Source organism: Falco punctatus, assembly GCF_963210335.1.
Source record: "Falco punctatus genome assembly, chromosome: 1".
NCBI lineage: Eukaryota > Metazoa > Chordata > Aves > Falconiformes > Falconidae > Falco > Falco punctatus.
In genome coordinates, this window is record NC_137580.1 from 72,045,236 (window position 1) to 72,066,259 (window position 21,024).

The window sequence follows — 21,024 nt, forward strand, 5'->3', positions numbered from 1 at the left end:
AAATAAATAACTCTCCCTCCACCCCTAAATTTCCATGTACATGCTAGTATTTTTCCAATTAATTGTAATCAGGTGTTCTAATTTAAACAGGAACAGTAGTTTTTACTTAGTGTTTTTGTATTTTAAAGATTGATTTAATACTGTATGTACATTTCCAATTAATCACAGAATCAGAGAATCAGAGAATGGTTTGGGTTGGAAGGGACCTTAAAAATAATCAAGTTCCAACCCCCCTGCCACGGGCAGGGACACCTTCCACTAGACCAGGTTGCTCAAAGCCCCATCCAGCCTGGCCTTGAACACTTCCAGGGATGGGAAATCCAGAACTTCTCTGGGCCACCTGTTCCAGTATCTCACCACCCTCACGTTAAAAAAAGAAATCTTCTGAACATCTAATCTAAATCTACCCTCTTTCAGTTGAAAGCCATTCCCTCTTGCCCTGTCACTACAGGCCTCTGCCAAGAGTCCTTCTCCAGATTTCTTGTAAGCCCCCTTTAGGTACTGCAAGGCTGCAACAAGGTCTCCCCAGAGCCTTCTCCAGGATGAACAACCCCAAGTCTCTCAGCCCATCTTCATAGGAGAGGTGCTCCAGCCCCCTCGCCATCTTCACAGCCCTGGTCTGGACCCGCTCCAGCAGCTCCATGTCCTCCTCATGTTGGAGTCCCCAGAGCTGAAGTCAGTGTGCCAGGTGGGGTCTCACAAAAGCAGGAGGGGAGAATCACTTCTCTCAACTCGCTGATCATGATTTTTTTGATATAACCCAGGATTCAGTTAGCTTTCTGGGCTGCAAGTGCACATTGCCAGGTCATATTGAGCTTTTTATCCGCTGGCACCCCTCAGTTCTTCTCCTCAGGGCTGCTTTCAATTTATTCTCCACTCAGTCTTCATTGTTACTGGGGGTTGCCCTGACCCATGTACAGGACCTTCCACTTGGGCCTTGTTCAACTTCACGAGGTTCACATGGGCCTACCTCTCAAGTCTATCAGAGTCATCTCTGGATGGAACCCCTTCCCTTCAGTGTGTCAACTGCAACACTCAGCTTGGTGTCATCAGCAAATTTTCTGAGGATGCACTCAATCCCAGTGTCTGTGTTGCTGACAAAAGTGTTGAATAGCACAGGTACCAGTGAAGACCCCTGAGGAATGCCACTCATCACCAGTCTCCACTTGGATATGGAGCTGTTTACCACAACTCTTTAAGTGCAACTATCCTGTCAATTCCATACCCACCAAGAGGTCCACCCATGAAATCCATGTCTCTCCAGTTTAGAGACAAGGATGTCATGTGGGACAGTGCCAAATGGTTTGTACAAGCCCAGGTAGATGACATCAGTCACTCTTCTTTCATCCATCAATGCTGTAACCTCATCATAGAAGGCCACCAAATTGGCCAGGAACGATTTGCCCTTAGTGAAGCCATGTTGGCTGTCACCTATAACCTCCTTATTTACAACATGCCTTAACATAGTTTCCAAGAGGATCTGCTCCATGATCTTGCCAGGCACCGAGGTAAGACCGACTGGCCTGTAGTTTCCCAGGTCTTCCTTATTTCCCTTTTTAAAAATAGGGGCTGTTTCCCCTTTTCCAGTCAGTGGGAACTTCACATCCTACTCATCTTCTGTGTTAACAGAACATAAATCATTCACTGTGTGGTAAAGTTCTGTTTGCTAAGCTTTGTCCCAGTTTCTCTGTAGACGAGTATGGTGCTTCATACTTGTATTTAAACCAAAGATGGATTATGACGAAGTTTGATACCTAACAGTACAGATGCTTCACATACTTCCTCTTTCATGCAGTTTCTAGCATTGGAGTCTCCATAATCGCGTACAATTTCAGCCTGTTTCAACTGTTTCTCCTCACTTTTCTTTTATCAAGTCTTCTTCCATAGCTATTCATCTCAATTTCCCATTCAGCTCTTGTCTTCTTACTCAAATTAATGTCTGTTATTTACCTCTCTTGTTGACATTTATGTATCTTCCTCATTAGAAAAAAGGCCTGCCTTTGTTTTGGGTTGGGTGTGTGCAGCAGCTGTGTGGGGGTGTAAGCACACATGCGTGCACACTTGTCTGACTCACCTACCCCTTTCAGAAATACATACAAGATCTTGAGAAAAAGCTAGTGGCATATAATAAAAACATTTTCTTTAAAATATTTCAATCTTTCTCAATATTTCAATGTTCTCAATCTTATCCAGATGATCTTGATTTGTCAAACAGCATATAGACAGCCCTGTGTTGAAAATACATGCACATGGAAAGATATACTATAATCTGAAAATCAGTTGTAAGAAAGACAACTGCATCAAAGAAGGATTAAAATATCTAACAGACAGATAAGGCTAGCACAGTGAGATCACCAAATAGTTTCCCACCCTTTTTCTGCAGTGTAGCATGTAATTCTTTCCTTTTGTTTTTCTTGCAAAGACACTTTTGCTATTATGCAGTATTTAACAAATACTTCTTTAGTGCTTTCTTGGAATTCAGTGAAAAAAGGAGATTAATAAATAAAGGTCTGAGAATAGGCATAAACGATCTGTTCCATACTTCGGGAACTGTAGTTCAGTTGATGTATTTAGACAAACCTTTTTAAATAAAAAGCCATAGTACAAGTGTAGTGCTGGCATCACTGCATGAATGTAAAGTAAAAGAATTTAAATTCAAGAGGAACTATTGTTAATGAGGAAGAACATGCTTTCTCACTGTGTTAAAAGTTGACTCTCATATTACAGAGTACCACAAATGTGCTGAAAAGAATCCCAAGAAACGAATATTTGTGCTTATTACAGTCATTTAAATCACCCTTTCTGCCAGGTCTTTTCCTCCTATTAGCAATTATTAATAACTCATATATAATTTCACACTGCTTACCTTTTCTACAAGGTTGGCTGATCTGCATATCAGCTTCTAACTAAAACCCTTACACTATTGAAGGAAAATAAAATTTCCCTTAACTGCACAGTGACTTGTTTGCAGACTAAATATGTATTCTAATTAGATCCCTACAACAAAAGATATATTTTCATATCAAAAGTTATAAAGTCAGCTTGAACTTGAACTATGTACGTACACCTGGAATATAATATAGCGTCTGGAATGGAATATATGGAACATAATGTAGTCCTGTAGCAGGCTGAGTCAAAAAAAAAGCCTCAAGCATCTGTGCACTTATTGCTAAATCTAGGTGTATGGTTAAAAAGGGACAAAGCTGGATACAAGTCCAATTTTGTTTTGTTTTTATTTTAATACGCTTCCTAGTTAAAGGCTTTAAGGATCATTGTGGAAAAGCTTACCTCTAAATTATACTACCTCAAGATTATAAATGGTATCAGAGGAGGAGCTGGACAATAACTGACTGCCAAATTTTTGTTCTCAGTCAGAACTGCCAGTGAATTACACTCAGTTTTGGGATATACCTTTAACACTGTGCAGAAATAACCCAGCTGTAAAAAGGTTTTCAGAATATCTGTCCTGCCCAAAACCTTTTTCATATTGGACTAATTCCAACAGATGCGTGACTTAAAACACCTGAATGTTGAAAAAAACCTAGGTTGGGTCCAAGTGCTGACCCTTAAAATTTTAAAATGTTGGAATAGCAGATTTTGTATCTCTTGTAGGGACACTAAGATGAGATGCAGGGCTGAGGGGCTGTCACTGCTGGTCTACGGGTGGCCTGTTGTATAGCTTTTCCCTGCTGTGGGACAGGGGGACTAGTACTCTGACCTATTGCTTCATGCTGACTGTACATTAGTGTTCAGTTACAAAGTAGATGGACACAAAGAGACAGGAAAAGTATAGTAGGTAACATTTATACTAATCAGTGCATATCTTTACTAAGCCAGAAATGTAGATGAGCTGTAACATTAACAGGTGACCCTGCAGCTCTTTTGCTGTGTCATTACTGGTAATATTCACAGGAAAGTGTTACCAAAGGTAAGGTTTATAAAGATGAATAAAAGGAGTTTAATACAGGAAAAAGTACTCAAACTAGCAGAAAATAGAGAATATCTAAACAGCTACTTCATAAAATGTGAATAAGAGTTCTGTTTTCACTTACTAGAACACAATTCATATATATGTTCTGGCAAAAAGTCAAATTTCCTGGAAAGAAAAATGAATACCAACTCCATATATGGGTGAATCTACTTCCAGTACCAGTAGCACTTTAATTTATTCTGATCCACTTGGAAAATTCATCTTTATATTAAATTATTTTTATTGATTGTGAAAGCCACTCCCAAGCTGCTTTTTTTCTCTCATTTATGTCAATGCAATGCCATTCAATTTAGCAGAGTTGAACAGAGAGCAGAATTGGGCCCCCAATGCCCAATCCAGGAAGAGGGAGACTTACAACTCATCCATCAATATGACATTTCCTATCCTCAGGCATACAAATATGGTTCTGACTGTAATGCTAGGCAAAAAAGAACTTGAAGAGAATATTTTTAAGTTTATGTTTGTCTGATGCCTGAGAAATCTTTGCAAAAAAGTGATTTATTTACCTCTAGACATAAATTCAGGCTCAGTCATGAATCAGTTTTACAAGGCTCTAGATACAGGATTTTGGTAGACAATCTTCCTGCAGCTTTCTTCTATGAAGTTCATTGGAAGGAAAAAAAATAATTCTGGATTAGTTTTTTTGGTCTGGTGTGAAATCCCTGCTTCTGGGTGTTTCTTTTTAGAGAGCTAACATTTTCCCAGGTAAGTGTGCAGATAAAACATGGTGATATTTTTTATTTTAGTTATAAAGCATACTGTAGTATCTATGGAGTCATCCTTACATGACTAGTGGCAGACAGCAATTTTTAACATCATATTTTCATATTAGTAATGTTAAGGATGTAGCTTGCTTCGGGCATGTGTACAGGCTGTTTGGCATTAGCACACGAAGGCAGCATGAGCTGGCAATGACGTTGAAAGGCAGCAGCCTGCTCTCACCTTGCCCTGGGCCGATTACTCCTCTGCCTCCTCCTCCCTGTTTCTTGTGCCATGCAAAGAACCAGAGTGAGTAACTGGCCTGGGTTAAAACTAACTCAGAAAAAGACGGAAAATAGTCTTAAACCAGAGCAGCTCCTCAGCTTAATTCACAATGAAGCCTCAGGAGTATTTCTCTGACACAAGAAGCATGGAGCAACACTAGCCACAGGTCGAGTGGCAGTGCTGGCGTCCAATGGCCCAAAGTCATGTGCGTCTTTCTCCCCAGTGCCAGCAGAAGGCATGTTCCCCATTCTATTGTCATCCCTTGTGTCTGCATCAAAACCTTCCAAATGGGAACTAAGCATGTAAGGGTCTTCCTGAGCTCACAAACCAGACAACAAGAAATGTGAACTGTTTCTAGTCACCGTAGTGATGCACTGCTTGAAACCCAACAGAACAGTAACAATATTATTAATATTATTAATAATAATAGCTTATACGACCTGTTTCAGAAATAACTTGCAGACATATCAATCCTTTCTGTCAGTTGGGCAACTGAGCACACATATGTACAATCCATGCAATGCAATCACAGCCTTGATTTTCGTGCTAATTCACAACATAGCAATAGCATTATTAACCCAAATTAATTCTGCTAGAAAATTTGTGGGTGCAGAGAAGGCAGAGTACAGGGAAATAGGAATATATAGATGCCCATTGTTCTGTAAATATCTCTGTAGTAAAAGACCTTATGATTCTTCTTGATAAATACATTATTCCTCTGTGTTTAAATTCTCTCTCACCCTCTAAACATTTGTTATTACCACACCTGTTCTATGTCAATGTCTGCTGGTTTTGACTGGGATAAAGTTAATTTTCTTCAAAGCTACTACGGGGCTACATTTTGCATTTGTGCTGAAAACAGTGTTGATAAAACAGGGATGTTTTCATTATAGCTGAGCAGCGCTTGCACTGCACCCAAGGCCTTTCCTGCTTCTCACCCCACCCCATCAGTGAGCAGGCTGGGGGGGGCGCAACAAACTGGGAGGGGACACAGCCAGGACAGCTCACCCCAACTGACCAAAGAGATATTCCATACCATATAATGTCATGCTCAGTATATAAAGCTGGGGGAAGAAGAAGAAAGGGTGGGATGTTTGGAGTTATGGCATTTTGACTTCCCAAGTAACCGTTAGGCATGATGGAGCCCTGCCTTCTTGGGGATGGCTGAACACCTGCCTGCCCATGGGGAATGGTGAATTAATTCCTTGTTTGGCTTTGCTTGATGGCTTTTTCTTTATCTGTTAAACTGTCTTTATCTCAGCCCATGAGTTTTCTCTTTTATTCTTCTGATTCTCTCCCCCATCCAACCACGGTGGAGTCAGCTAGTGACCACATAGTGCTGAGCAGCTGGCCAGGGTTAAACCACGACACAATGCCTCTTCAAAACTAACCTCCTCCTCCTGCTCTGCAGACACCTCCATGCCTCCTGCAGCTTGTGTACCACACAAAGATCTCCTTTTGGTGTTCTCCCAGGCCCTCTGTGAGCTCCTATCCCCACAATGTCCCACTTGCCTGTAGTTCATCTCCTTTTTATCATTCTCTTTTTAGTACCTACAGTTAGTCAGGGTCTTCCCTACAGTTTTCTCAATTCCTTGTGTCTCTCAATCTCCTGAGCTCCTCTCCCACCCCATCCCAGCGAGCCTCTTAGTGCCTCCACGGTGGTGATGGAGAGTGCCCAGGGCTGCCTGGATGACCTCGCAGCTCCCCTTTCTGCTCACTCCGTTGCCTGTCCCCCTTCTGCAGTTAAGACTACAAAGCAGAAAAGTGCAGAGAGAAGGTCAGGGAAGGACATAACTACCCTACAGAGCTTAGTCTGGGACTTACCCTCACATCCTGTAATATAATCATGCCAACAGAGAATAGCTATGCTCTACATAAAATATTTTTATAAACCTATTTTTTATCAGCGGAAGAGTGGCAGGGAAGATCAAAAAGAGCCAAACCACTAACTCTGTTGTGAAGACTCAGTGCACAGACCACAATAAAATGTCCTGCAGTTTGTCCCTTTGCAGAATGCTCTGACAAACCCTGCTTTTTACAAACATTGTCTAACGTATTTTCTTATAATTCTTTTGAAAATTACTCATTTGGCCTTCATATTAAAAGAAAAAAAAAGCAACAAACAACAAATAACTGCAAAGACTGTATTTTAGCAGTGCCTATTGCAATCTGGTTTTGATTCCTGTAGTATGAACTGTAGGGCTAAATCCGTATGCATTCCGCAATATCCCAGAAAACCCTTGATATTTTTTTTCTATCTACTGAAATCATTACTTCTTCTTGCATAATTTCTTTAAGAAAAAAGGTTTTCCTGTTATATGGAAAACATAATAGTTTCAACATTAGTTGCAAAACAAAGCATTTGATCTCTTCTAATTCATATAACTCATTCCTCTGCACCAGGTAAACACAAATTTAATTATCTATAAGATTTTCTGATAGTTGCCTCTAACTTGCTTATTTCCATTGAAATAATTTCTGAAATTCCTGTTACATTTTGCCTCACCCCTCTACTTGGTTATTTTTCTTGTTTTGTTTTGTTTTGGTTTTTTTTTTTTTTTTCTTCTTCAGATGACTTTTTCCTCTCTGTAAGTCCTTTACTTAACTATAGGGTTTTTTTACATGCCAGCATTTCAGTTTTCTTTCCTTCCTTTCTTCTCTTATCAGTTGTTACTTTTCTCTAACCTGCATCCTCAACAAAAAGAGATGCTGAAAGAAAGATAGTAAAGGATACTGAAAAAAAACCCCAACCCAAAACAATAACTGAAATTAATTACTGTTATCCATGCTTTGGATTAGGCATGACTGTAGAAAAAAAAGTATAGTTTCATCTGATTCTTTTCTTTCAGCCAGATTCTGTCATGCTTATTTGAGTTGAGGATTACTTTCCTATTCACATGATTACATTGAAATTAGCAAGGCTATTACTGCAGCAAATGTTTCTCATACTGAAAAAGGTGGCAGAATCTGGTCTTGAATGATTTTCGTACATCATAAACCATAGTGGCTCAGTAGATTATGTACTCCTAAACTGAAATATTTGTATTAGACAGGTATGTGCTTCCCAAATTGTGGATCACCTTCAGGCAATTGCCTACCTTTTATTAACACTGTACACCAAAAAATACCACTTTTGCTCTCTAGACTGACTCTGATATGCAGAGACACTTTAATTGCTCTGCATTCCTGAGTAATCATTTTATGATGGGTTTATTGCCACCTCTCCCTTATCAGGGCACGGCACTGTTACAAACCCTAGTGATAAATTACCCTTTAGAGAGGGAGAAGACAGTGCCACTTCAACAAGTGCAATAAAGCACTTTTTATACCGAGAGAGTTCAGTGCATTTCCCATTCATCATACACCCTCAGTGATTTTACACAGATTTTACACTGTTGATTAGCTCATTAGTGGGGTTAATTGGATACATTAACTGGCAGAATTACAGCTTGACTATGAACCAGAGGCTGCAGCATTATAAAGGACAGACAAACTACAGATATGCATGGCCAGCCTGAAGGAAGTTCTCCTCTTTGATTAACTTTCATTAGGTTTTAATTCTTCCCCTTTTACTTGTATAATTGACTCTGCCCGAATATTTACTATAGCACGAAACGAATAAGGGGGATAGATTACATGAAGCTGCATTTTCCACAGCCGTCAGTTTTGATGTCGCAAATATTCATAAGCTGTCGCCTAGAAAATGAGCAGTAAGACGACTGTGAATAGTCAGGCCTTACATTTAAAGTGTATAAGCAGTCAAACCCTAGCTGCCATCACACATTCTGCTAGAAAATATTGCCCACAGTTGCAGATTTGGGGCCCAGACCTGTTCTCTGCACACAGCCAGAGTTTTACAGATGGATTATTGTGACATAAAAAGATAGGAAACATTTTGTCTGTGGGAAGCAGAATGGAGCCACTGAGCAGCTATCTGTGTAGCCTAAATGTTGCACTGGCTTCTGCAGCTACTGGGGTGGTGTTGAGGGAGTCTGAGTTGTTACATCTGACAGATGTCCAAAGAATTTCTCAATAATTTTGTATGCTGATTATTTCTCTGTCAGGGTAATGTGGTTTTGGATGATGTTGGCTAATAATTATAGAATTTTAAAATTTAGTGATTTATTGTAAATAAATTATTTGGTAGCTCTATCAGTGTTTTTACACTGGTTTTCTCATAGCTCGTTCTGGCCATGTGAGCCAAGGTTTTTCCACTTCAGGTATTTCATCTTGTCTGCTAAGCACCCTAACTTATTTCAGTTTGAATACCTCAGAAGGCTGAAAGGGAAGAAACTGTTTGCTTCATCCCCTGTCCCTCTTCCATCCTGACCAAAAAACATTGCTTCCTCCTTCTACAGCACTGTGTGTCAGCAGGCAGCAGCTTGGGGCAGATGCAGCATACAGAGCCACCTTTTACCACCCTGTTTCTCTGCCACTAGAAGTTCTCCCTGCATTTGCACACTCTTCCCAGTTTTACAGGTAATGTCTCCAAATGCTGTTGTTAATGAAAACATTTATTTCACAAGTTCTGGACACCTTGTGCATTTACTGTAGGCATCATTTTGTTTCATACACCTTATTTCTTCGGAAGAACAGAAACAGATACAGATATGAACAAGTATATTTCCATATGCCTGACAGTATTTCCACATGCAAATATAAGAGAAAGCAATGCCTAAATCTGTTGAGCACGCAGCTGAAAATGTGGGGCAGGACCTCAGGCAAGCTCATGTGACTACACAAGCACAGTTTACTTTTTAATAGCTCTCTATGCCTTTTTAGGCCAAAGCTCTTAGTGGGGTTTTGTTGCAAGGTTTCTGATTTTTCATATATGCCTGCAATTGTCAGCCTAAGATTATGGGTTGTTCTACTAGGATGGGAGAAAGAATATTGTAGTTACCCAGTTTGAGGTAATTAGTATGCACAGGATAGTTTGTGACCTTCATTTTCACTTTGGCTTGCCCATCTGGAAGGGAATATGTTCCTTGGTCTTTTTTATTGAATGGGTCTGATTTCCATCACTGTACATTATCTTAACTTTTCTCATTTCAGTAAGATAGGCTTTGGGAAGATAGCCATTTATTTTGCTTAGCTTCTGTTTAGGGCCTCTTTCATTTGCCTGCTCATTTCTTTGTTAAATAATGCTATCTTTGGATTGCTACCAGTCTCAGTTTTTTGTGTCTATTCTGAATAGACAGCACTTAGTTGTGAGTGGTAACATCAAAGCACTCCAGTATACTCCTTCTTAACTACCTATAAACCATTACTTTCCAAATTATGTTATTATCTACAACAAAGTAACTACAAGCAATTTGAAAACTGAGGACGAAATCCATGGGTTGTAAAAGTCATGCCTGCATCAGTGTGAAGAAACATAGTTTTGTTGTTGATTTTGTTCCAGTGGCTCCAGTTTCTGAAGCTGAATCACCATTTTATACTCAGAGACAACTATACATTTTTTCTAGAATAAGGTCCTTAATAAAGAGGATTCTAGACTTCCCAGGTAAGGAATTTATTAATTCATCCCTGAAAGCATGGCAGTATAAAAGCAAATCAGCAGCAAGATGGACATTTGTCTTCCTAATAGGTGGTTTGTTATCTTAAAACCAAAGGAGCAGTTCTCAGAAACATCTGAGATGAGTATTTCTTCCTATAGCTCTAAGAACAATATCCTCCCTGTTTTTCTTGTCAGTAATTTTGTTCCTTTTGGTCTTGTGGTTTATTCCTTTGAGAATAAGATTATTGTCCCATAAACCAGCAAGTGGTTACTATTATCCCTTAATTACTAGTAATGGTGTGAAGATGAAAAGTAATATTGCGTGGCTTGTAATGTGTTACTATGCACTGCATTTACTGATAGGGACATTGATTTTAGGACTGTTTTAGCACTGCCAGAACCAAACGGCTTGGACTGAGATTTGTACTGTCACACAGACGTCACTACCCAGCCAGACTCGTATTTTTACTCATGTCAAGTAGTGCTGCTTTGCAAATGGCCCCATCGAAGTGAAAGGAAACGCCAGCAGAGTGAGGTAATGATACTGAGCATAAATCAACATATTTGGTCCTGGCCCAATGTTTGCGAACTCTTCCTCTGGAAATCACGGTAGGCATCAAAGACAAAAGTAACATGGTGTGACTGCAGAAGTAGGCTTCTGGCTTTCTTTAGCCACAGGCACAAGATGTGCCTTATTGTAAATGCAGGAGAAGGGATCTTCGACTCAACAAGATTGTTCATGTTCATGCACGCTAGACACTTGTGCAAGCACCTGGGTTGTATGCATAGGCATTATGCATGCTTCTGTAGTTTCAGAGAGTTCCCAGGTACTTCTAACCCCAAAAAGTCATCATATTGTTGAGGCTACCGTGAGTGAGCTGATGAACTTTGCTCCCAGTCACTGCACAGAGCACATCAGGGCACTAGCATGGTGCAGCAGGTCGAAGCTCTGCCCTGCTCCTACAGCATTTTCACACTCACAGCTGCCGTGTTTACTTAGCAACCTGGAACTCCCTAAACAAACCAAAGGGAAAGCACAAACGGAAGAGCTGTTTGCCCTGGTTTCTGGTCAATTAAGTGCTCCTTTTCCTAAGACAGTTTTTCTTCCCTATTAATTAAGGTTCTTACGCTAGCAAGTTCAACATCACCATACAGGCAAGAGGCTGGGCACCAGACCTGAAACCTCTGTGGTTACAGCTGCTCGGTCAGGTAATTTGATTTCCAGATTGCTCCTCAGTTCCTGGACTGGCCATACCAGTAAAGTAAGTAAATCTACATCAGTTTTCTTCACAGCTTTTGAAATGGACTGACTAGTTAGCTACCTCTGAGGCAAGTAGAGATGCAATTCTGCACCTGGTCCAATAACAGAAAGGCATCACTGGGGGAATACAGCACCATACTTGCATCACTTTAGGTTAAGTTTATAAGGGGCCTGTGGGAGACCTGAGAAAGATGCTCAGTGTGGGCAACAATTATATTTATATTCCTAAAATTAGTATTAGTATTCATTGTAGTTTTTGTTTTACTTATATTACACACATTACAGTGTGGCTTCATGCAAACTGCCTATTGCGGATAGTCCAAACTCATGTTGCAGATGGCTCTAACAACATAATAGTCCAGATAATCCAGGTCCAGTGTGTGAGAATGTTACCTGGCCCTGCTTAATGCACTCCTATTGATAGACAGCTCTGGGTGGATAGCTCTGAACCTCTGCTCTGGGCACAGGGACACTCATCAGGGCAGATAACTTTAGTAACCACCTGGCTTAATGTGATTCCTTTCAAAGAACCTTGCCTGAGTCTTTGTTGTAACCACTGGCAGATGGTCTTTGAGATTCATTTTCAGGTTTAAATGTTTATCAGTTAGCTATATGGACAACAATTAGTATTCAGGTTAAGAACCTTGTGAATAAAAAGCCCGAAGAAAAAGCCTGGAAGAAAATGGTAAGTCCCAGGGCTTGGATAAAAAAAATAATAAAAACCTGTATTTGTTAGCTTCAGTCTGCTTTAGACTTTGAAAGTTCCAGCAAAAAACTTTCAATTCCTTTTGCCAATGAACTTGGAAAAAGGAACTAATTTGATAATATAAAACTTTAATTCTTCTACAGCTGTTGGTTTGGGAGAACTAATTTGTGATTTTACCATGACAATGAACAGCGTGAAAATTATAAAACTGGTTAGAATCTGTTGCTAAGAGGAAAAGAACTTGCAGGGAAAGGCTCCACACAACTGGATGAGTAATTACATCAAAAAAGAAACTGTGAGTTAGCAGAGAATCTACAAATGAGAATGGGAAAAAAGAACTGATTGATAAAACCAAGCTGTGTCTTTAGGGAGAACATGCTGAAGGTTTTAGTGAGAATTATGAAAAGGCAAACTGAACTACAGCAAACAAGTAGATAAAAGTACCCCCAAAATGTCCTTCAGACACATGCTAAAAATTAGGGAGGAAAAGTGGGTTCTTATGTAATAAGAATTAGGATAGAAATTAAAGGTAGTGCAAATATGAAGAAAAAAAAAAAAAACACCAAAAAAACCAAACCAAACCAGATAAACATAACACTTCAGTTTTCTAAAACAACAGTGATATGGGCTACCGGAGACAATTCAGAGTGACTCTGAATTGGGAAGCCCTGCCAACACAGGGATAATACTACTGTTACCTGGCCTAATTAAGAGAAGAGCCATTATTTAAGAAAAGAAAGAAAATAACCAGGTATCTGTTGGCCAGAGTTAGCTTCTCAAAATTTTGCAGATCTGGAGAACTTATAAGGAAAAAGGTAAAAAAAGAGAGGTAAATAGAATATATATTTACCAAAGGTACTCTCATACTAATCTGACACTTTTCTTTGAAATGATAAATGATCTTCTAGGAAGGGAAGCACAGTACAAGTTAGCATCAGTGTATGCAGTCAAGGCTGATGATAAAGTCAAAGTCATATTTAAAAATCATTTGCTTCTTAAATGTCATAGTTTCTATATAGTTATTTATTCTGTTCTGCAAGACATTAATTATATTTTGTTGGTAGAAAAACTGTAGGAATAGGTAATTTGTCTGACAGTAGAACCCTTATGAGGTGTCCAGTCTGTTTTTTTGTTGTTGCTGCTGCTTCCATACATATTTTGCTCTCTAGCTACTCTATGATTCATATTCCTTAATGCAATTTTGGCCACTTTCCTTCCCTCTGAATTGATGTTTCTTTCTATTGCTGTTAGCATACATGTTATTCAAATGCAAAACATTATTATATTTGTCCTCTCTCTTGCTCGCTTTTTCTGTTGGTTTTTTTTTTTTTTTTTGTTTGTTTTTTTTGGGTTTTTTTTGTGGGTTTTTGTTTTTGGTTTTGTTTTGTTTTGTTTTTTTTAAACAAACCTTATTAATATCCTGGCTCAAATTCCTCCTATTTTTCTGTATGCTTACAGAAGGACTTCAGGCTTTACAACAGACGATCACCACCCCACTCCACACTACAATTTAATTTTTCAGGGAAATTTAGCTTTCAAACTTCCTGTGTTCCCTTGCCCAGTATCTTAGTTCTTACACCTCATTAATATAATGCAAACACACACACACACACACACACACACACTCTATTACTTTGTTTCTAGACCAAGACACAGATATTTTGTAGCTACTCTTCCTCCACTTCACAACTGCCCTATCTGTTTTACTACTGTAGAAGTCTCTTGATATTTTGACCATTATAAGGTATTTTCAAGTTGGTCCATAGCCAGCTTTTAAAAGCTGTTTTAATAAATTAATATAGAACAAGTTGCTGGAAATGTGAGCCAGGATTATAAATCAGATGATGAAGTATGTTTTTGTGTTAAAAAGGATGGCTTTTATAAGCTTTGGTCTTCACAAAAATATAGGTTCCTCTTTAGGTCGCTTTGAGAAAATATCCACAGCCCAATGATTTAAAAATACTGACCTTCCTACTATGTGCAGGTTTTTCTTTGTTTTGTTTTGGTTTTTTGTTTTTTTTTTTTTTTGTTTGTTTGTTTTGTTTTTTTTGTTTGTTTGTTTTTTTGTCAAGAACTGGAGCTGTTGTACTTTATTATAAGGTCATGGAATTTATAACCCAGCTTCAATTAGCCATCAAAGATTCTTTTAAATGAAGGAGTAGCAAGGTATACTCTCCATTAGCTTCACATGTCAAGGTTAAGTAGTTTGGATGGATGGTGAAGAGAATACACATAAATCTGTAAAGAGCCACGTAGCTATTATTTGTGATCTGTGGGAGAGTGCTCTCAGCAGCAAACATGTATCTGGAGTCAGGCGCAGCAAGCGCAGTTATACAAAGCAATCCGGTCCCGCTGAGCCCAGCTGGGCAATACCATAACACACCACCTCTCAGCTTGCTGCTTTCTCTGATGCTTGGAGAGATGGACAGCATGGACTGCTCAGCAAGCCTAGTTTGTTCTCCCTGTGCTGGCCTATGACCTCAGTCGGAATGGTTGGAGGTCACTTAGTTTTTCAAATAGTGTGCCCTTAGCCATAGCTTAGTTTTTTTTTCTGTTGTGAGATCTATCATGCCTATCTCCTTGTTGTTTGACTTATTCAGATTTCAAATAAGCCTTCCTTAAACTAAGGCTACAGAGAATAGGAAAAAAGGTAAGTACAAAGTGAACCAACACGATTGCCACAACTAAATTTAAATCCTTTGTACGGATTTCGTAGAAATCTTAGCTGCCACCATGATATCTGTCATGCCTTCTCAGGCAAATCCCAATGCTCTCAGTCTCAGGTGAAAACTGGGAGAATACCTGAATTGTGCTATGACTCCTGAAGTCATCAGCTCTGAGACACAGGGCAGCAAGGTGATGAGCCCCTCTTTTGGAAATGGGGCAGCTGTCGCTGACAAGCCTTGATGTCAGCATCCTCCCTCCCTTGCCAAGCCATGGAGGTGACTCCACCTGGGACAGTATCCCAAGGGACAGAGGCGGTGTCTCAAAGGAACAGAAATGTCACTGACAAAACCATGCTTCCCTGCTTCTGAGACCTTAGCACGAGATGGGAGGTGTGACCAGCCTGGTGTGAAAGCTCAGACAAGAGAGCACTGAAAGGCCACTGAAAGAGGGCAGAGCTGCATGGTTGGTTTTCCTCATTACAAGCTGGAGCTTGTTTTGCTGGAACATTTCCTGCTTGAGCCTAATCAACAGAGCAAAGCTGGTCAGAGGTGAATGACAAAACCATTTAATAGGGATCGGTGTCTCCTGGAGGAGCACAATGTGCAGGGGAAACCAAGGAACAGGGCAACCTGTTCTCTCTGCTTCATGACTTGCAGGTTTGGTTTTCTGCATGTTACCAGCAATATGCCGAAGGAAGAACCTCTGCAAGACCTGAATACCAAGAGTTTTGAATGACAGGCGCTTGTATGCCCACCCCAAAGCACTGCCACACCTAAATACTAAGCAGTTCCTTCTCTCTTTCTCTCTCTCTCGTCATTATTATCATACCACACCTCTTCACCAGAGCTTAAGAAAGACCCTGAAGTGTGTCCCTAGCAGTCACTGTTCCCCCACCTCTACAAAATGCCTTCTGGATAGCTTTTACCAGTGGTTTTCTCCTGGAAGTGTAAATGGAATAATATGTTCCCCAATGGTCTCCTAGAAAAACCAACAGCAGTTACTCCATGTGCCTTCTCCGTAAGGACTGTTGTTCTCAATTATCTTCATTCTGTCACATTTAAGCAAGTGCACATGAGTAAGAATATACACACAGAGGATGCCTGCCTGAGCCCATAAATCTGACTCCCCATGTTAATAATGAGAACAGCAAGTTCTTAACAGGATTATGTCAGATAGCATTTTTCTTTCCCAAAATCAAGTTCAGTTTCACAAAGGTATCCAATCAACTACACTTAAAAATCAAGAATTTTACTGCAGCTAATACAGTTATATTACTGAAACTGAATGCTTGTAAAATACAGGTGCACAGCTGACCCTCCTTCAGAACTGTGGAGAACAAGAAAGAAACTGCCCTTCACAGGAGCAAGATACCAGGTGGGGGAAGGGAGTTGTCTTCCTTTCTACTAAGCTGCCATTTACCATTCAAAATACTTGCAACTTCACACAAAGTGCTCAGTGATAAGTGCTTACTCATCACTATCCAGATTTTGCTAGATCCTTACTTACAGTGATAATTATCCTGGCTCCACCTACTTGCATCCCTGATGGGGGACCTTGGTCCTGTGCCTTCTATTATTAATACTTACACTATGACATTCACACTGCTGGTAGACAAAGCTATTTCAATTACTCTGGGGCATGTTCTCTATATTTTTGTATATTGCACACAGAGCTTTACACTGACAATCAAGGCGAAGTGTGTCTTTTTGTACTTTTTAAAAAAGCAATTACCTTGAAGATCTTATGGTGTTTGCATGTGACAAAGGAGATTGACAGACATTATATTTTAATACATTCTCACTAGAACTGTAGCTGTTAAGAAATTCAGAAACACTAGGAATATATATCCAGAAATTTCAAGCAATATGAGGAATGTTGCCAGATTTGGAAACCATCCAATAATGTCATATTTTGGAGGTAAGGTATCTTCAGTCTAGCAGCATCTTAAAGCTCATAGTTCACATTACTTAGTTCATATTTCATGGCAGTTACACATACATAGATTTCATTTTTGCTACAAAGGTGATGAATTGCAAAAGGGGATATCACACCAAAACATAAACACAAGCAGAGAAAATGTGTTGCAAAGTTTTACTGTTTCTATAGAATTCCAAGCATTAGCTGCAAAGCAAAATTATAGTGCATTAAGCACTGTGCTTTATAGGGGACACCTGCTCATACTGCTTCACGTGTAAAAATCTGGGATATTCACTCTTTCAGCAACCCAAATACAGTCCACTTGCCTTCTGAATCTGTGTATAAGCCTATAATTTAGTTTGTATTCAAAATACATCCACTAAATTAAGTAAAAACTTCATGGGAAGTTATATGCAATGATAACAATGCAAGATTTGTTAGACATTCACTAGGGCATGATGAGACACAAGGCCACGGAGGTGTACAACCTTAGAAATTACATAGTTGTTTGCCTTAGGTAGAAATATAATGTCAAAAGAAACCTACCTAGCTCCTTTTCTATTTTAATGAGATTTTTACTCTTTTCAGGCAGTACAAATCATCCAGAGAAATACCCTGATGTAGGACATCCTCTGATGTTGGCTAGTTTTATGCCATTTATTCTCTCCACTCTCCAGTCAGCTCTAAAGATGTTTTACAAGAAAAATAAAGATGAAGGAAACCCTAATTGGATCCTGTTATCTGACTAAAAGCTGCAGCAGTAAAACAATGCCTTGAATATGTGGCTTGCTGAAATAGGTGACCCAGGCACTCTGAATTTATAGCTACATGTATAGACTGACTTGTGGATAAAGAAAATATACATATGATTACTTCTTGGCTGTCAGAAAAGGGTCTTGGGGATGCAAGGTGAGAAAGAAGAGGAAAAATGCAGGAGAAAGGGAGGAAAAGTACCTATTTTTTAGTTGGCTTTTGACAACAAAGAGTAAAATATTGATTATTAATGGTCTTTGGCATGGGAAAGTGCATTACAAGCTCCATGCTAAAACTTGTGTTTAAGCTGTAGAACTATAAATACGTATTTAAAGTTAGAACAAGTCATGGGAGGTATGATACCTTTTTTTACCAGCTAGCATAATTTACTGCAACTGTGGATACACTAAGCACTTTAATTATCCATTATATTTTTTTGCTAGAAAATCAAATGCAGAAGTGCAGAACATCACAACTTCTCTGCAACACTTCATATCTGTATAATGCTTCCCTGGAGGACCTGACTTCTTTCATAAAAGAAGTCTAGTGTCAGATGTAAGCTGGTGCTGCTTCACTGAAGGCAGAGCAGTGGTGCTGATTTACACCAGCTAAGTACATATATTCAAACAGCATCAATTAAAAGTTATAACTTTTGTGACCAGGGAAGGGGAACATTTTTGCTGAGGAGGCAAGTTTATGCTTATGTTCCCTTAGGCAGAGCAGAAAGGTTCTTGGGTTTGAAAGTCTGAAATATTTAAAAACAAAGCAAACTGCAGCACCACTAATTTGCTGACACTATTAATAAAAGAACTGAGTCTGTCTGTGAGACTGTTGCAAACACTCAAGTATCTAGGTACAAACATGATTTGCCACTCATTATCTTAAAGAGGTTTTCTCAGCTGAAGCCTGTGAATGTGATATTCCACAACACAATGCTCACAATGAACCCAGACATATTTCTTTGACAAAAAGATGATCCAAAAAGGCAGCAGCGAATGAGAAAGAATGGAGATTTAATATTGCTGGAGAGATTGAATTAACTTATTATTATAGAGGGGATTGAATCTTTCCATTACACAAAAGTACAAATTACTCCACCTTGATGAGCCTACTTTATTATGAGATTCTCATAAGGTAGAAGGAAGTAACAGTGTTATCAGCCTGCTTCAGGATTTTGGTAGAGGAACATGTAGCCTTTCCAGAGCCTCCTCAGTATAAGATGCAACAACAGTCACTTCCCCTGTGGCCCCTGCACCCACCACCCGCCTTTTTCTGGTTTGCATCCAACAGATTGTGTTACAATGCAGCTGAGATGGACACCTCTGCATCTGAAGCCCTCCATTAAAATGAATTTGGCTTACAGTTTTAAAACTTACTCTTTAAAAATGCCCTTTATTACTCTAGTAAGCCTTTTGCAATTCAAGTCTATGGCTTCCTGAAGATGTATTTTTCAATTCTAAAAATAAGAAAGTGCATGCTATATTTCATCCTGGCAGCCACACACTTGAAGGTGAGCTGGATTCTCTTCTACCTTGGATATCAGGGAGGTAAGTGTTGACTGCACGACTGGCTGCTGAATTGTTGCAGTGGTGAGGAGTCCTGTCTGCTTAGCTTTCAAAGTAACGGTACAATTAAAATTCAAGTGAATAATCGCTGTAGCTAGTGATGCCATTCTTAAATTCTGTCTTTACCCACACTCCTTTTAGGTGATTTCTTCCATGCTTATGCATTCACAGACAAGCACATAGTGAGCCACAGCAGATCTGACTACACTAGTACATGGCATGGGGACAGGATTTGAGGAACTGATGCTGAGTGCCTGCCAGCAAAAGTGGAAAGAGGTGGAAGGGCACGTTTTCTGAATTGAGGCCCGTGGCTACACCAACCACTCTCCCTTCATGGGATTTGGGTTCTCAAGTGCCTCAGCACTTATTGTTACCCCACAGCTACAGTAGCAGTCAGTCTGCCACTGAATCAGGGTATTTAAAGCAACAGGAGTTATTTCTGCCCCCAGGCAGTAGTGGAGGTCACAGGCTTGACCTACCAGTGCTGTGCTAAGTGTTGCAGAGAAGGCCTACTCCCTTCCCTTATTGTACCTTCGGGGCTCAGAATGCCTAGCTGGAGAGTGCATAGAGTTGACAACCTGGCCCTTCAGGTGAGACTATTGAGTTGATCATTCCTTCACAGAGTAAGCATCAGTTTCTCGTATGTCAAATATGTGTCTATGCTATGCTCACTGCTTTGAAAGACTGACTTAATAAAGAGAACAGGATGGTACGTGTTGTTCTAGTACAGAAAAGGGAAACCAGGACTCAACCGAAATACTAAGGCACAATTTCTATCACACCTCCAGCTCTCAATGAGTTCAATGGCACCACCTTTGATTTACAAAGACCTAATTTTTATTGCCTCTATTATACTCTCATATTACTTTAGGGGGGACAGAATATAGATGAGGAAAACCACAGCTCTTACAATTCCATCAAATTTACAGATTCTGTTGAAGCATCCATCATTTCACTATGCAATTTTCTTCTGTAAATGAAATGTCAGCTATTCTCTTTCTATCACTGAAAAAGATAATAATTACAAAATGTCTGCAAACCAACTGCCCACCAAGTCAGCTGGAATTTTGTCCAAGATGTGAGTAAAGGATCAGGCTCATTGTCTGGAAAATTCCTGTTTCAGTGATATTTAATCATATACCTGTTACGCAACAGACACTGAGTTACGCAGTGCTCAGCTACAGAACTCAAGCCATACAAAATATAGATAACTTTCATTTGGAAATATTATCTTGATATAGATATCCAATTAAGTAGAATTCATATTAATTTATTATGATGACATGTCAGTGGACATTATCCTCCCATTTGGTTGTAATGGATATTACCAGTATCATTAGTATATTACTGCTATGAAACACAGGATTTAGCAGCAGGTTTGAATCTTCTGACCTCTTTTTTTAAAGATAAGAGTCCATAAGATGTACCAGATGGTGACTCTCTGACTCCAAAAATATATGTCAGAATGTTAATAATAACAATAGCATGAAAAAATAGATAAAATAAATTAATCCTAAACCTCCAGGAAATAAGCTTTTTCTGTCTATGGAGATGATGACACTGTAGAGTTTTTAACACCTTGTACTGAAAAAATAAAGCACAGAAAAGCATTAGTCCCATTCAGAATTGCCTTAATTGCTTTAACCCCAAGGGTAAGACATTAAGAACACCTTAAGAGCTATA

At 39.5% G+C, this 21,024-nt stretch overlaps 1 long non-coding RNA gene across 1 annotated transcript in view; it reads left to right on the top strand.

Moving 5' to 3' along the window:
• LOC308055436 overlaps positions 1 to 21,024 on the top strand; it is a 210,625-nt gene that overhangs the window by 164,248 nt on the left and 25,353 nt on the right. Inside the window, exon 4 of the long non-coding RNA XR_013924527.1 lies at positions 1 to 19,323. This exon is cut by the window's left edge and continues 20,791 nt beyond it. This is a non-coding gene — a long non-coding RNA (uncharacterized lncRNA). The remainder of the gene's footprint in view (positions 19,324 to 21,024) is intronic.